At 45.3% G+C, this 16911-nt stretch overlaps 1 pseudogene across 1 annotated transcript in view; it reads left to right on the forward strand.

Annotated features, from left to right (window-relative positions):
- Positions 1–2016: 2016 nt before the first annotated feature.
- The window catches only part of LOC309548388, a 52299-nt pseudogene continuing 37404 nt past the window's right edge, over positions 2017–16911 (forward strand). Inside the window, exon 1 of the transcript in view lies at positions 2017–2787. The product of the transcript in view is annotated as an uncharacterized misc_RNA (transcript). The remainder of the gene's footprint in view (positions 2788–16911) is intronic.

Here is a 16911-nt window from a genome sequence, read left to right on the forward strand (position 1 = left end):
TTAGCATCTATACTGGTATGAACTGGGTAATGCGTTAGGATCTATACTGGTATGAACTGGGTAATGCGTTAGGATCTATACTGGTATGGACTGGGTAATGTGTTAGGATCTATACTGGTATGGACTGGGTAATGTGTTAGGATCTATGCTGGTATGGACTGGGTAATGTGTTAGGATCTATGCTGGTATGGACTGGGTAATGTGTTAGGATCTATACTGGTATGGACTGGGTAATGCGTTAGGAAGGAAAGGATGCCACATTGTTTGATGGAAATGAAAATTATCACCCTACAGAGGGCTGAATTCAAAGATACCCCGAAAATCAAAGTGAAAAAATGATGCAGCAGGCGAGTCCATTTTGGTGAAATGTCATTGCAGGACCTCAGAATGGTCCTCAGTAGTGTGTATGGCCCCCACGTGCTTGTATGCATGCCTGACAATGTCGGGGCATGCTCCTAATGAGACGACGGATGGTGTCCTGGGGTATTTCCTCCCAGATCTGGACCAGGACATCACTGAGCTCCTGAACAGACTGAGGGGCAACCTGGCGCCATCGGATGGACTAAAACAGAATGTCCCAGAGGTGTTCTATTGGATTCAGGTCAGGCGAGCATGGGGGCCATTCAGTGATATAAATTCCTTCATCCTCCAGGAACTGGCTGCATACTCTCACCACATGAGGCCGGGCATTGTCGTGTACCAGGAGGAACCCAGGACTCACTGCAATGGGTCCAAGGATTTCATCCCAATACCTAATGGCAGTCAGGGTGCCATTGTCTACCCTGTAGAGGTCTGTGTGTCCCTCCGTGGATTTGCCTCCCCAGACCATCACTGCCCCACCACCCAACCGGTCATACTGAACGATGTTACAGGCAGCATAATGTTCTCCACAGCTTCTCCAGACCCTTTCACGTCTGTCACATGTGCTCAGGGTGAACTCTGCTCTCATCTGTGAAAAGCACAGGGTGCCAGTGGTGGAGCTGCCAATTCTGGTGTTCAATGATAAATGCCAATCAAGCTCCAAAGTGCCGGGCAGTGAGCAAAGGGCCCACTAGAGGACGTCGGGCCCTCAGGCCACCCTCATGAAGTCTGTTTCTGATTGTTTGGTCAGAGACATTCCCACCAGTGTCCTGCTGGAGGTCATTTTGTAGGGCTCTGGCAGGGCTCATCCTGGTCCTCCTTGCACAAAGGAGCAGATACCGGTCCTGCTGATGGGTTAAGGACCTTCTACGGCCCTGTCCAGCTCTCCTAGAGTAACTGCCTGTCTCCTGGAATCTCCTCCATGCTCCTGAGACTGTGCTGGAAGACACAGAAAACCTTCTGGCAATGGGAGGTATTGATGTGCCATCCTGGAGGAGTTGGACTGCCTGTGCAACCTCTATAGGGTCCAGGCATGGCCTCATGCTACCAGTAGTGACACTGACCCCAGCCAAATGCAAAACTAGTGACAAACACTCAGAAAAGATGAGTAGGGAAAATGTCAGTGGCCTCCACCTGTAAAACCATTCCTGTTTTGGAGGTCGTCTCATTGTTGCCCATCTAGTGCACCTGTTGGTAACAACCCCTTCTGCTACTTGACTGAGCAGATGAATATCCCAGGAGTTTCCCTGACCTGATGCTATACTCTGATTATAAAGTGTTGAGCAGTGTATATGAGTGTGGAAAACTCTTGGTAATTTTTCTTGTCTTCTGACAGACGGACTCTGTGGTGGGAATAGAAGGACATCGGAGGAAGATGTGACTACAGAAGATAATGACATGGCATCTTCTCCAGAAGTAAATCCCGTTCCTCATAATATACATGACAGACCTCACCATTGGAGGAGATCATTGGAATCTCCTGATACTTCACATAGTCCTCTAATATCTGACAGTGCCGACGAGTGCGGGAAACCATCTCATCTCAGGGAATCTTCTTTATACCATAAAGGGGTTCATACAGGAGAGAATTCATTGTCATGTTCAGAGTGCGGGAAATGTTTTAAACAGAAAAGAAACCTTCTTAGCCATCAGAGAATGCACACAGGTGACCTTCCCTATTCATGTTCAGAGTGCGGGAAATGTTTTAGCCAAAAAGGACACCTTCTAAAGCACCAGAGAATTCACACAGGGGAGCGTCCCTATTCATGTTCAGAGTGCGGGAAATGTTTTAATCATAAAATAAGCCTTCTTGACCATCATAGAATACACACAGGTGAGCGTCCCTATTCATGTTCAGAGTGCGGGAAATGTTTTAATAATAAGGGAACCTTTCTTAGCCATCAGAGGATACACACGGGTGAGCATCCCTATTCATGTTCAGAGTGTGGGAAATGTTTTAAAAAGAAAGGAAACCTTCTTCAGCACCAGAGAATACACACAGGTGAGCGTCCCTATTCATGTTCAGAGTGCGGGAAATGTTTTAATCATAAAGTTAGCCTTCTTATGCATCAGAGAATACACACAGGTGAGTGTCCCATTTCATGTTCAGAGTGTGGGAAATGGTTTAAAAATAAAGAAAACCTTCATAGTCATCAGAGAATACACACAGGTGAGCGTCCCTATTCATGTTCAGAGTGCGGGAAATGTTTTAATCATAAAGTTAGCCTTCTTATACATCAGAGAATACACACAGGTGAGCGTCCCTATTCATGTTCAAAGTGCGGGAAATGTTTTAATAATAAAGGACACCTTTTTAGACATCAGAGAATACACACAGGTGAGCGTCCCTATTCATGTTTAGAGTGCGGGAAATGTTTTAATCAGAGAGGAAACCTTCGTAAGCACCAGAGAATACATAGTTACATAGTAGTTGAGGTTGAATAAAGACAATAGTCCGTCCAGTTCAACCTGTGTAGGTGTGTGTGGCTGTAATCATCTCACATAGCCCTGAATGTTCTGATTCTTGAGATGTACGTCAAAGGCTCCATGTACACGGGACGTTGTAAATGGCCGTTTAGGAGCAGTTGGGCGTTTTTTTCAGAAGCCCCTGAACCCACCTACATGTTAGCTTATCTGTCCATGTACACAGGGTCGTTTACAGTCATTTGCAGTCAGTTGAGTTCAGGGACGTTTTTTGGAATGCAATTATTTGCGTTCGAACGTGTGTTTCCCGGCGTTTCAAATGCAAAAACGCGACCAAACGTGTTCACCCGCGTTTATCGCTTGCGTTTTCAGGAGGCCTTTTTTAAATATATCTATATATATATATATGTGTGTGTGTGTGTGTGTGTGTGTGTGTGTGTGTGTATATATGTATACCCCTAACCGAAAATCTGCATATTTGGATCACCCTGGCATGGAAGAGTCAGGTCACCCTAAACTCCGGTCACCCTGACATGGCAGAGGGGGGTCACCCTGGCATGGCAGAGTCAGGTCACCCTGACATGGCCGAGTGGGGTCACCCTGGCATGGCAGAGTCAGGTCACCCTAAACTCCGGTCACCCTGACATGGCAGAGTGGGGTCACCCTGGCATGGCAGAGTCAGTTCACCCTAAACTCTGGTCACCCTGACATGGCAGAGTGGGGTCACCCTGGCATGGCAGAGTCAGGTCACCCTAGACTCCGGTCACCCTTACATGGCAGAGTGGGGGTCATGCAGCTACACTTATATACATACATATATGTATATATTCATTCAACGAAAAATGGCTTAAAAACATATTTCTGTTGCATTGTGGGTATTTGTGACGGTCTCCAGAAGTGCTTTGCAAATACGCCTCTGAACGCAAACGCCGCTAAACGCGTTTTTAAAGGTCGTTCTGTAGCTATCAAGTTCCAGCGTTCAAAGGACTTTTTAAAAAGTCCCGTGTACATGGAGCCTTAGAGTCTTTTGAAAGCCACCATACTTCCCGTAGAAACCACCTCTTGTGGTAGAGAATTCCACAATCGTGTAGCCCTAACAGTAAAGAACCCCCTGCATTGCCTGAGGTTAAAACGCTTCTCCTCTAATGGCATTGTATGCCCTCGAGTCCTCATGCAATCCTTTCGACTGAATAGCTTTTTTTCTATGCTGAGATCACCATTGAGATATTTATAAATTGCTATCATGTCCCCTCTCAGGCGTCTCTTCTCCAGGGAGATAAATCAAGCGATTGCAGATGCTCTTCATAATTAAGGTCCTCCAATCCCCTAATTAGTTTAGTTGCCCTTCTCTGGGCTCTCTCCAGCTCCAACACATCCCTCCTGAGGACTGGTGACCAGAACTGGACAGAATACTCCAGATGTGGTCGGACCAGAGTTTTATAAAGTGGAAGGATTATAGTCTTATCTCTGGAATACATCCCTTTCTTTATGCATGCTAATATTCTGCTGGGTGATCTTGGGTGATCATTAAAGCCTACTAGGCCTAGGCATGCTAATATTCTGCCGGCTTTGGCAGCTGCCGCTTGACATTGCATGCTGTTGCCTAGTCTATCCTCTACCAAGACTCCCAGATCTTTCTCCATTTTTAATTCCCCCAAAGGTTCCCCCCCTAAAGTGTATTGTTCTTTTATGTTTTTAGTCCCCAAGTGCAAAACCTTACACTTCTCCACATTAAACCTCATTTGCCATGTCGTTGCCCACTCTGTTATTTTGTCCAGGTCATTCTGTAGGATATCTGCTTCATGCTGTGCAGTTATTTCCCTGCCCAATTTTGTGTCATCTGCAAAAACTGATGTCGAACTACTGATCCCGTCCTCAATGCTGTTTATGAATAAATTGAACAAGGTTGGTCCCAGGACTGAGCCTTGGGGGACCCCACTTACCACCTCAGACCAGTCTGAGTATGCGCTATTTATTACCACCCTTTGGACACGCCCTTTTAGCCACTTCCGTATCCAAGAGCAAACCTTGTGGTCGATGCCTGCAGACCTTATTTTATAAATTAAGCGCTTGTGGGGAACTGTATCAAACGCCTTAGCGAAATACAGGTACACCACATCCACTGGTCTGCCCCTATCTAGCTCACAGCTCACCTCCTCGTAGAATATTAAGAGATTGGTTTGACAAGAACGCCCATTTTTAAACCCATGCTGATTATGTTGTTGTCTTTAGCAAACTCTACGATATAGTCCCTTATCATCCCCTCCAGAAGTTTACATACTATCGATGTCAGACTGACCGGCCTATAATTTCCCGGGACATGCCTCTGCCCTTTTTTGAATATCGGTACCACGTTAGCTTTCCTCCAATCCCCTGGTATATTTCCTGTCATAATACTGTCAGCAAAGATCAGGAACAGTGGTCTAGATATGGTTTTGCTAAGTTCTTTGAGTACTTTCGGATGTACGCCATCCGAGCCTGGTGATTTATTTGTTAATTTTAACCAGCCTTTCCCTGATTTCACCCTCTGTTAGCCATAGCGGCAAGTCCTGTGTATTACTGCTAACCATTTAGTCATGGTCAGTGTAGGCCTAGATATGAGATGTCACTATCAGTCCATACATACGGGAATTGGGATTCAAGGTGTCGTCTAGCATGGAGTGGCACTCCCAGATTAAGAACGAGGGACTTGGTGAAGTTTACCTTGTAGTACGATATGGAAGAGAAGGATGTGAGAAGTTGATGTAGGAAGGGCATGGATACTACGGGTTTCGTGATGGAGAGAATGACATCATCCGCAAAAAGGGTTATCTTGTGAGAGATGCCTCTAATGCGAAATCCGGATATGTGGGGATGTGATCGTATATGTTCAGCTAGCGGTTCCATCATCAAGTTAAATATACTTGGGGAAAGTAGGCAACCCTGGTGAGTGCCATTGGTGATGGAGAAGGGTTTGGAAATCACACCTGAGACAAATATGTGAGCGGATGGGTTAGTGATTTATAATGAGACAAATACGTGAGCGGATGGGTTAGTGGTTTATAATTCTTGAAGGCCATTTTTTTTACCCCTAATAAGTTTTTTAACATTACGGTTTAGCCAGACAGGTTTGGCTTTGTCTCTTCTAAATGTATTTCCCATTGCAAGATACATTTGTTTAATATGTTCCTAAAGCATTCCCATTTTTCCTCCGTGGACAGTGTTCCTAGGGTATGGTCCCAGTTTACCCTTTCCATCATTGAGCACAATTTGGGAAAGTTTGCCCTTCTGAAGTTTAGGGTTCTTATGTTCCCCTCTTGCCTTGTTATATTGTTATTTACGCTAAATGTGATCATCCTGTGATCGCTAGAGCCCAGGTTGTCCTGGACTCCTACCTCCGAGATTAGGTCTGGGTCATTAGTGATCAATAGATCCAGCACTGCATTTTCTCTCGTAGGAGAATCCACCAACTGAGACATGTAGTTGTCCTGTAAGGTTTCCATGAAGAGACAGGCCTTCTGTGAGTGTGTAGTCCCCTCTTCCCAGTCAATGTCGGGATAATTGAAGTCCCCTAATATGATGACTGATCCCAGTTTTGACACTTTACCCAACAGTGATATAAATTCCAGCTCTACCTCCTCCCTTTGGTTGGGTAGTCTATAGCAAACGCCCACAATTACTTTTCCCTTCACTTCTTCCCTAAGGAGTTCTACCCACACAGATTCTAAATCCATGCTCATCCCTTCCATAATATTACTCCTCTCTATCACCCTTACATTATTCTTGACATAGAGACATACCCCCTCCCCCTCTTTTTCCTACCCTGTCCTTCTGGTACACCAAACACCCTTGGATATTGGCCAGCCAGTCATGTGAGGGGTCGAACCAAGTTTCCGTTATTCCCACAAGGTCTATGTCCTCCTCATGTTTTAACATTTCCAACTCATCCATTTTATTAGCTAGGCTCCTGGCATTTGCATATACCCTTCTTAGTTTTGTAGAAGTTGATAGTGAATGGTGATTATGTTTATTCCTGTTTGGTCTGAGGTTTTCCCGCACAGACCCCCCAATTGACGTTATGGAACTACTGTCGCTGCTGACTCTAATACTGCCTTCTGTCCTTTGCTCCCTCCTGACTGACTCCACTTCTGAGCCCTCCCCCGTCTACTAGTTTTAAAGCCCTTCCAACTTAGTGGCCATCTTTCTCCCCAAAAGAGCTGTACCATCACCATTAAGGTGCAGCCCATCCTTACTAAAGAGCCGGTAGCCGACTGAGAAGTCAGCCCAGTTCTCCAGGAACCCAAACCCTTCCTTCCTATACCAGTTCCTCAGCCACTTGTTAAGTTCCCTAATCTCCTTCTGCCTCTCCTGTGTGGCTCGAGGTACCGGCAGTATTTCAGAGAAAACCACCTTGGAGGTCCTATTCCTCAATCTATTCCCTAATTTCCTGAAATCATTCTTTAGGATCCTCCACCTTCCTCTTACTTGGTCATTAGTGCCCACATGACCGCTGAGTCATCCCCAGCCCCGCCCAATAATCTGTCTACCCGATCCGCGATGTGCCGAACTCGAGCGCCCGGTAAACAACATACTGTCTGGCTACCGCGATCCTTTCGACAGATTGCCCTCTCTGTCCTCTTGATAATTGAGTCCCCCACTACCACAACCTGTCTAACCTTTCCTGGGTCTTGGCCCCCCTCCTTCCTGGAGCCGCCACTTCCCTGGCAGCTGGGGGAGGGCGCCTGCTCCAGCACTGCCACCCCTGAGCTGATATCCCCATCAACATGCAACTTGGCAAATTTGTTAGGGTGTATCAACTCAGGACTGGCCTCCCTGGCACTCTTCCCTCTACCCTTCCTAACGGTCACCCAACTGCCTACCTCTGATGCCTGCGTCTCCTCTACTCCTCCCTCCTCTATGCCGGCCCCTGTCAGCGCCTGATGGGTAATGTCCAAGCTCCTTTGCAGGTTGTTGATGCTACGCAGTGTTGCCACTTTGTTCTCCAGATCCAGGATTTGGGCTTCTAGAGAAACAAGTCGCACACATCTTGCACAGCAGTATTCGCCCTCGATTGGTTCATCAAGGAACGCATACATGCAGCAAGAAGTGCACTGAGTGGCATCCCCAATCCTGTTGGACATTATTACCCTCTACTCTATGGGGATAATTAGTAACAACCTGCTATTCTTTACCTACTCTACTTCTATCTCCCCTGGTACTAATCCTAAGATACTCACCAGTCGCTAAGATACTCACCAGTCACTAAGATACTTACCAGTCCTCTCAAAAACAAAATGGAATGGGAGTAACCATTCACAAGATAAGACCAGTTTTTTGACTGGGACCCTTTTTGCATATACTTACCAGTCCTCCCAGGTACTCAGTCGCAGAGCACGGTCAGTCAGTCACAAAGCACAGTCAGTCGAAGAGCACGGTCAGGTGTGCATCCTTATTCATGTTCAGATTGCGGGAAATCTTTTATTCGTAAAAGAAACCTTCTTAGCCATCAGAGAATACACACAGGTGAGCCTCCCTATTCATGTTCAGAGTGCAGGAATTGTTTTGCGCTCAAATGTTTACTTGTTAGACATCAGAAAGTTCATATAGGAGAGCGTCTCTAATCTTGTGCAGACTGCGGGAAATGTTTAACTAAGAAAGAACACCTACTTACACACAGGTGAGCGCCCTTTTTAATTTTATGAGTGCGGGAAATGTTTTCCAAACAAAGTTTTTTTTCTTAGAAACCAGCCCCATCCGGCTACTATTTAAGCTTAAGGGGGTGGTAATATCATGACTCAACTGTCTACCTTTACCGATCCTTCCCCACGTGAGGCAACAGGCAGGAAATCATGACAATACATGAGCTTGATTTATTGAAGCAGCCGGCTTTTTATTGGTCCAAAAAATGTATGATTATTAATACATTTGACACATTTGTTAATTCTATTATAAAAGATTTAAGCTTTATTTTATTCATATCATTTACTGTGTGGTAATCGGTTATTCTGATCTTGTCCAATAAAAACTCTTCGTACAATATTCTGTGCCGAGTCTTCTTTTTTTACCAATGATTAGATGATCGGTGATTGGAATGTGATCAGTTTATAGAGAGTCATCCATTGGGGTTTTATTAGTGAGATGGAGAGTGGAGAAGGCACCACATTGACAGCCATTGGAGGCCCTTTCTAAAGCCCTAAACTTTTTGTCAACCTGTCTATGACATTAGTCTTCCAAACTCTATCTCACTGAGCTAAGGCCAGAAGAGTTCCAGGAGTTCTTCTCGGTCCACAGTTCCCAAACCAAAAGGAGACATCCACCACATCTTCAATCTTAAGGCCCTAAATGTCTTCAGCTGGGCACAGGAACTCCACATGTAATATACCATATAATAACCTCTCTCTTTATCAGGGAGACTTTTTTTTTGACCACCCCACGTACTTGTACTGCGGCAGGGTGGCCGTTCTGCACAGAATCACGTACCTGTAAGTCATCTGCATTTCCGGGTCTGGGGCCAGAACAATTCAAGGAGTTCTACTCTTATCACAGTTCCTAAACCAAAAGGGGACATCCACCACATCTTAAATCTTAAGGCTCTAAATTTCCTCAGCTGGGCACAGGAGGCCCTAAAAGCCTTCAGCTGGGCCCAGAAGTTCTGCATGCAATCCACCAAGTCATAGCCTCTTTATCAGGGAGACTTTTTTCTTTGTCCAACCCACATACATGTACTGCGGTAGGGCAGCCATTCTGGGCAGAATCACGTACCTGTACGTCTGCTTTTCCGGGTCTTGGGCGTGCACACACGCCGCCTGTGCCCAGCTCCTGCTGGACACAGCAGTAGCCTATCAGCGGGTCTGGCAGACACAGTGTCCATTGGCACCCGGCAATCGTTCCAGAGAGAGGCAGAACAGTTGTCTGCCAATGTAGACAAGGGAGATTGCGGTTCTGTTAGTAGGGAAGATGGAGATCCTGTGTTTCTGCTAATGAAGGAAGGAGATACTGGCACACAGAGGTTATATATAGTCCAGCCAGCAATAAATATCTAAAACTACCAATGATCAGGATAGAGGGTAATCTAGAAAATGTCACTGGTCTTTGGTTATGGGGGTACACTAAAGGAATGCATGGGACCACCTATGGCTGCTGTTCTTGTGACTGGCTTTGTATAGACCAAGAGGAAAGGCCTGTAGAAGGAGCCAAATACTCTGAGTGGGTAGCTTTGCTTCTCTTCTTGTCTGGTACCTCCTATCCTTCCGGTGATGGCACTTCCGCTGTGCCTTCCATGCTGGTTAGCGTGGCTTCTTGGGGCTCCTCCAGGCTCCCCATGAGGAGTTTATGTGTAATCTCCATTAGCAACTGTAAATGTGTGTGTGTGTGTATGTGTGTGTGTATATATATATATATATATATATATATATATATATATATATATATATATATACACACACACAGCATCTCACAAAAGTTAGTACACCCCTTACATTTTTGTAACTATTTTATTCTATCTTTTCATGTGACAACACTGAAGAAATGACACTTTGCTACAATGTAAAGTAGTGAGTGTACAGCTTTTATAACAGTGTAAATTTGCTGTCTCCTCAAAATAACTCAACACACAGCCATTAATGTCCAAACCGCTGGCAACAAACATGTGTACACCTCTAAACTAAAAATGTCCGAATTGGGCCCAATTAGCTATTTTTCCTCCCCGGTGTCATGTGACTCATTAGTGTTACAAGGTCTCAGATGTGTTAAATTTGGTGTTATCACTCTCACTCTCTCATACTGGTCACTGGAAGTTCAACATGGCACCTTGTGGCAAAGAACTCTCTGAGGATCTGAAAAAAAGAATTGTTGCTCTACATAAAGATGGCCTAGGCTATAGGAAGATTGGCAAGACCCTGAAACTGAACAGCAGCACAGTGGCCAAGACCATACAGCGGTTTAGCAGGACAGGTTCCACTCAAAACAGGCCTCACCATGGAGAACCAAAGAAGTTGAGTGCACATGCTCAGTGTCATATCCAGAGGTTGTCTCTGGAAAAAATGGATTTTTAATTCATACTTACCTGTAAAATCCATTTCGTGAAGTACATCACGGGACACAGAGCCATAAATCATAACATATGGGACGTCCCAAAGCAATGCATCTGAGGGGAGCGGGACACCAAAAAGTACCGCCATCTGACCCTTAACAGAAGGATTACACCACCGCCTGCAGTACACTGCAGCCAAAAGCAGACTCCTCCTGGGTCCTAACATCCACTCTATAGAAACGAGTGAACATATGCACTGACGACCAGGTCGTGGCCTGGCAAATCTCTGCCATAGAGGCTTGATGGCGATGTGCCCAAGAGGCACCTACTCCTCTGGTAGAATGTGCCTTTACAGGAAAAGGTGGAACCTTTCCTACTAAACCATACGCCTGGGTAATAACCTGGCGAATCCAATAAGAAATCGTAGATTTAGATGCTGCCAACCTCTTTCTGGGGCCTTCTGGCAGCACAAGCAAGCTCTCCGTCTTAGGAATCTGAGCTGTTTCCTGTAAATAAAACTTAAGTGCATACATTACATCAAGAGAATGCAATAACCTTTCCTCCTCTGAGTGAGGATCTGGAAAAAAAAGAAAGTAGTATAATGTCCTGATTCAAATGAAAGGCGGACACCACCTTGGGCAAAGAAAAAAAATTGGTGAGGACATAAAATCTCCCTATCTTGATAAAATATCAAGAATGGCTCTCTTTACACGAGAGCTGCTAGTTCCGATACCCAGCTTTCTGGTCAAAAGAACCAGGGAAACCAGAGGTTCAAAAGGCTGTTTTTGCAAAACTGCCAACACCAAATTTAAGTCCCAAGGTAACAACGGTGGCTTTACTGGTGGAAGCAAACACAGTATTCCCGGGACAAAGGTTTGAACCAACAAATGGGAAGCTATCGGTTCCTGTAAAAAAACGATAGAGCTGAAATCTGCCCTTTAATCGTGCTTAGGGCTAATTTAATATTTTCTCCTGCTAGCAGGAAGGATAGAACTCTCCCAATAATATATGTGCAGGGATGCCATTTCCTGGCTTCACACCAGGCAATGTAGGATTTCCGGACCCTGTAATAAATATTTCTAGAGACTGGCTTCCTGGCGTTTATCAGTGTATGAACTGCGGGGCCAGATATACCCTGCTCTTCCAGGATTAAGGCTTCAATAGCCAAGCCGTCAAATTTAGAGACTGTACAGAAGGGTGGAATATTGGACCTTGAGAGAGCAAGTCTGAACGTAGTGGAAGAACCCAAGGTCTAATCACTGCCAACCTCTGGATTTGTGCATAACAAATAGTCCTCGCCCAAGTCGGAGCCACCAGAATGACTGGTTTCCCCTCTAGCTGGATCCTGCGCAACAAATGTGATATCAGCTGTACTGGAAGAAAGGCATAGATCAGGCAATACTCCTCCCAAGGAGTCACTAAACCCACAGGGGTGTCAAATTGGCGGCCCTACAGCTGTTGCGGAACTAGAAGTCTCATCATGCCTCTGCCTGTGAGAGTCATGCTTGTAACTTTCAGCCTTGCAATGCCTCATGGAACTTGTAGTTCCGCAACAGCTGGAGGGCCACCAGTTTGACACCTGTGCGAAGCATTCACTCCAACTGCGAATGGATCCCTGGTCCTGGACACAAATCTCTCCAACTTGTTGTTGAACCTGGATGCCAACAGATCTACATCTGGGGTCCCCCAGCATAGGCAGATCACTTGAAAAATCTCGGGATGTAAGGACCATTCCCCCGGAAAATAGAATTTTTGTAAGATCTTACCGTAAAATTATTTTCTCTGAGTCCTCTGACAGTCGCCGCCCACTCATACAGTCTTTATGTCTGGGTATTAGTCTTATCCACAGGAGTAAGCTAGGCAAAAGATTTTCTTAGAAAACACAAAATTTGTATAGACACACCTACAGCGGGCTGTCCCACTGGTCCAATACCCCCAGCTAGCAGCATTTCCAATTCAGTTTGGGAGCAAACAGTATAGAGACACATGAACCCCAAAAGAGGGGCGGGGGGGGGGGCAGCGACTGTCAGAGGACTCAGAGAAAATAATTTTACGGTATGATCTTACAAAAATACTATTTTCTCTTACGTCCTCTGACAGTCGCCGCCCACTCATACAATCTGCGCGTCTGGGACGTCCTAAAGCAGTGTAGATGTGAGGGGTGGGAAAGCATAACCGTCAAAAAAGGCAACGCAGCACCCAGGATCAGCTAAAGGAACCTTATCTGAACCAGAAAGGTAAAAACTGGGCAACAAGAAAGCTCAACAGGAGCGAAACACCCAGAAAAGCAAAGTAAACAAGGGGAAACAAACCCCAACAGGAGGAGACAGGCTAAAAACACCCTATCTCCCCTAAGGCACTGCCGCACTCAGAACTTTGCGGCCAAAAGAGGCATCTGCTGATGCCATGACATCAAGTTTGTAAAACTTTGAAAAGGTATGCACGGGCAAACAAGTCGCCGCCTTGCACACCTGAGTCACCGTCGCCTGATGGCGGAAGGCCCAAGACGCACTAACCACCCTAGTAGAGTGCGCTGTGACAGGGAACGGTAGAACCCTTTCCCTAATTGAATAGGCCTGCACAATCGTCTGCCTGATCCATTTTGAAATGGTTGCCGCAGGCGCAGCCGTACCCTTCCGAGGACCCTCAGGAAGGACAAAAAGACAATCTGACTTTCTGAAGGATTCAGTAGAGGAAAGGTAAACCCTGATCGCCCGGACCACATCCAAGGAATGCAAAGCAAACTCCTTAGGAAGCTTAGGCTTTGCACAGAGTGAAGGCAAGTGTAACGCTCCTGCGTTTTTTGTAATAAGGTGGATTTGCAGCTGCAGAAAATCTCCACTCAGCAGTCATGTAGAGATGTGTTGAAATACCAAATCCAACTCCCAAGACTCATCACTGTGGTTTGTCTGGTTCAGCACACAAATACACACACTCAATAAGGTGTTCCTGGAGTGATAGATGTATATATCAGTATAGTGGTGATGTGCTGAAGGGACAGGTATGAACAGTGACAGTAGATGACAAGCACTTGAGAGAAATGTTCATGAGAGTATAGATGGTAACAGGTAGGATGCAGATAGGTTAGCAATCATGTATGGTAGTAGGTGGTAGGATAGCAGATGACATACAGGAGAGACTAACCCAGTGCAAGGATAGATGTTAACAGACTCAAGAGCTAGCAATCTAATTAGCAGTGCAGATGGTAGGTTTAGTATTGCTAGAGAGTGACAGTCCTTATAGTGCAATAGTAGTAGTGTAAGTAAGGTTATGGAGGTTTCCCCTGCGGGGTACTTATCACTATAGTATAGTAGTAGAAGGGTCCGGTGATGAGGAAGTGATCCAGTAGCGAGATACAGGGATCAGTAGCGAGGTTCGGGTCTGAGGAAGTGATCCTGGTAGCAAGATACAGGGATCTGTAGCGAGGTTCCACAGCGAGACACGCTTGTAAGCATAGATGCAAGGCAGGTTGAATGAACATGTGAGTGAGAACGCCGGCGGTTGAAATAGCCGCTCTGTGGCGCTCAGTGATGACAGCATCGGTCTTAAAGGTGTATGCGCACCTACCAGAAGAGAATGGTGGGACGCATACACAGAATGTAAAGTGGAATAAGGGTACCAGAGGTACCAGAACATTACAGTACCCCCCCCCCCCTTAAGGCCGGCTCCGGAAGGCCTCTAGAACTGTTTTTTCCGGGTATTTCGAGTGAAAATTGCGAATCAGTCTAGGGGCATGTATATCAGAGGTATCCAGCCAGGTGTCGTCTTGGGGCCCATAGTTCTTCCATCGTACTAGATATTGGAGTCTTCTTCTGTGGATACGAGAATCCAGAATCTCCTTTATCTCAAATTCTTCTCCGCCTTCAACTTGTACAGGAGGTGGAGGTGGGATGGTAGGCCTTATTCCTTGGTTAGGAACATGTGGCTTCAATAGCGACACATGGAAGATGGGATGGATCTTGAGATTTGCCGGTAAGGTGAGCTGTACTGCAGCTTTTCCAATAAGTTTCCTGATTGGGAAGGGTCCCAAGAATAGAGGCCCAAGCTTTTTGCTAGGGATCTTTAATCTTAAATTTTTTGTTGATAGCCAAACGAGGTCCCCAATAGCATACTGAGGAGAAGGTCTTCTACGAAGGTCGTAGTACCTTTTTTGTTGACTATGAGCGTGTGATATGGTAGTATTGAGTAAACCCAGAGAGTCTTTTATTTGGGTAAGATAGTCTGAGGCTACTGGGTTACTTGATGGAAGGATGCGTGGTGGAAGAATAGAGGGATGAAACCCATAGTTCAAGTAGAACGGACTCTGTTTGGCCTTACTGTGGGTTGCATTGTTGTAGGCAAATTCTGCCAAAGGGAGGAGATCCACCCAATCATCCTGTAGGTATGATGTGTAGCAATGTAGATATTGCTCGATGCACTGGTTGACTCTTTCAGTCTGTCCGTTGGTCTGAGGATGGTAGGGAGAAGTGAGCTTTCGCTCAATCCGTAGTATGTGACATAGTTCTTGCCAAAACTTGGAAATAAACTGTGAACCACGGTCAGATAAGAGAGTCTTTGGGATTCCATGTAACTTAAAGACATGTTTCATTAGTAGTTCCGCTGTTTGTTTGGATGAAGGTAGTCTGCGAATAGCAATGAAATGTGCCATCTTTGTGAGATGGTCCACTGACACTAGAATGGTATTAAATCCTTTGGAAGGTGGTAGTTGTACTATAAAGTCCAAGGACACAACTTCCCATGGAGCCTGGGGTATTGGTAGACTGCATAGTAGACTGGATGGTTTTGTAGTGTCAATTTTGGACCTGGCACAGATGTTGCATGAAGAAACAAATTTCTGTACAGATGTCTTCATATCAGGCCACCAAAACTGCCTGGTAAGCAAATTAAGGGTTTTTGTCATACCCATATGTCCTGCCATAGGCACATCATGTGACAATTCCAAGATCTTGGTGCGCATAGTAGGGGGTATGTAGAGTTTGTCGTTGTAGTAGAGGAAGCCTTCTGCATCAGCACTTAGTTGTGGTGGAGGTGAATCCACACCTATACTGTGCAAAATCTCTTCTTTCAAGGAATGGACAGCCCCAATAATACGCTTGTAGGGTATTATAGGAACAGAAGGGATTTCGGCACAATTATCTTCAGTCAATCGTGATAGCGCATCCGCTTTTTTATTCTTGTCTGCAGGTGTGTAGGTCACTAGGAAGTTAAATCTTAGGAAGAATAATGACCATCGTACCTGCCGGTGGGAGAGAGTTTTGTTAGTCTGAAGATATTGAAGATTTTTATGATCTGTATATATGAGTATTGGTAATCGGGTACCTTCAAGTAGATGTCGCCAATTCTCCAGAGCCAGTTTTATGGCAAGCAACTCCTTTTCACCCACTGGGTAATTCACCTCTGGGCTGCTTAGAGATTTAGAGAAGAAGGCGACTGGGTGGAGTGGTGAAGTATTCGTTGGTCATTGGGAGAGAACTGCTCCTACTGCCATATTTGACGCATCTACCTCCAGAATATATTGGAGGGATGGGTCTGGATGGCGTAGTATGGGAGCAGAGGTAAAGCTTGATTTTAACAAGCGGAAAGCTCCATTTGCTTCATCTGACCATTTAAATGGTTTCTTTATACTTGTGAGTTGTGTGAGAGGTCTCACAATGGCAGAGAAGTTCTTGATGAACTTCCTATAGAAGTTTGAAAATCCAAGGAATCTCTGTAGTGCTTTGCGGGTGGTTGGTATAGGCCAATCCTGAATACAGCATATCTTACTCATATCCATCTTGATTCCGGTTTTGGATATGATGTATCCTAGGAATAATACTTCTTCTTTATGAAATAGGCATTTTTTTAGTTTCACGTATAGATTGTGTGTGAGTAATCTGGATAACACAAGTCTTACATGTTTTATATGTTCAGACAAGGATCGTGAATAGATAAGTATATCGTCCAGATATACCACAACACAGACATCTAGTAAGTCTCTAAGGATATCGTTTATGAATCGTTGGAAGGCTGCGGGAGCGTTACATAGCCCGAATGGCATTACAAGATATTCGAACAATCCGTATCTGGTTCTGAATGCCGTCTTCCACTCATCTCCGTCACGGATTCGGATTAGATTG

Source organism: Pelophylax lessonae, assembly GCF_965119305.1.
Source record: "Pelophylax lessonae genome assembly, chromosome: 2".
In the NCBI taxonomy this organism is placed as follows: domain Eukaryota; kingdom Metazoa; phylum Chordata; class Amphibia; order Anura; family Ranidae; genus Pelophylax; species Pelophylax lessonae.